A 1,243-nucleotide genomic window follows, 5' to 3' on the forward strand; every position below is an offset into this window, starting at 1 on the left:
AGCAGGAATTTTCTTAACAAGCTGGATGTTTTTGAAATATATGTTGTTAAAATAGTACAAAAATTGTGGAACGCAATAGTTACCAAATAATTTATAGATGAAAAATGGATCTAAAGTGTAAACGATTTTTAAGCATTCATAGAACACCTGATGTTTTGTGCATTAAAACACATTGCTAAAATTCATGGATGTTTACTCAGAAAGATGTCTTCGTAATTTCATAAAACAATAAGAATCGAGACGTTTTGATAAAATAACACAAAATGTCAATTAAACGTTGCAGCAAAATGCTTTTTATTTTGAAAGGAATGCATCAGATTATTAAACCATCAGAAGATATTTTGCTTGATGACAACTATGCGATGCAAAGGTCCGTCAGGCAGCAAGTGGATTTTACATGACCAGGACGATTCATCTTCTTGCATTCAGAAAAATTAAAGCAGCCCTTAAAGAAACCTCTAGCTGTTGACAAAAAAAAAAAGTTATTTTCTGTGGCTTAAATGATCAAAGTTAAAGTAAAGGAGGTTTGTACTCACGTGGACTGAAGTAGTCAATATAGGCACAGCCATCGTCAGCAGAGTGGCACTTAACTATAGGTTCTGGACACCTTATATTACCTCCACAGTGACATCTCAAGGCATCATCTTGGAAATTAACAACATCATCATAAAGTTGATATAAAATGTATTAAAAAACACCTTTTAGTTGCTTTTATTATACTATGGCTGCAAGTTTACTCACTCTGGCTGACAAGCACCAAAACCAAAACTGCAAGAATCACTGGTTTCATGTTTTCACTCTGACCACACCAGATTCTGTTCAAAATAAAACCAGAAAGCTCTTTACTACTACACAAAATATTATTTGGAATACTCGGACATTAAAAATAAAAACACAACACACCTGGTAAACTGTCCTGCTGAAAGGTGACCTGGTAAATGTTCAGTAGTCAGAGCAGTACGCTCCTTTTATTTTGGTCAGGTTGCACAAGTGAAGAAATTCTAGTTTTTCATGAACTAAAAACGAGCCATTTGGATCTACTGAACAGGTGTGACGAAACTATACTTTATGGTTCAGCTCTTCTGTGTGTCTGTTTCTTCCAGTCATTCTGGTAAAAGATGATTTTAGTTTTATTAAATATTTGACCGTGCTCACATCAAAACCTGATGGCTGACATAGACAGATCAACAAAACTATAAAATAAAATTAAAAGGAACACAAATGATGAATTGCTTTCTACAAG

The 1,243-nt window shown here is 34.0% G+C and overlaps 1 long non-coding RNA gene across 1 annotated transcript; it reads right to left on the bottom strand.

Annotated features, from left to right (window-relative positions):
• Positions 1-378: 378 nt before the first annotated feature.
• LOC119423330 lies at positions 379-949 on the bottom strand. The gene is made up of 4 exons (XR_005187462.1): positions 904-949; positions 742-815; positions 537-644; positions 379-462 (listed from the first exon to the last, which is right to left on the bottom strand). It is a non-coding gene; the product is annotated as an uncharacterized LOC119423330 (long non-coding RNA).
• Positions 950-1,243: the final 294 nt, after the last annotated feature.

The sequence above is a fragment of the Nematolebias whitei genome, chromosome 17 (assembly GCF_014905685.2).
Source record: "Nematolebias whitei isolate Nwh7 chromosome 17, NemWhi1, whole genome shotgun sequence".
Taxonomy (NCBI): domain Eukaryota; kingdom Metazoa; phylum Chordata; class Actinopteri; order Cyprinodontiformes; family Rivulidae; genus Nematolebias; species Nematolebias whitei.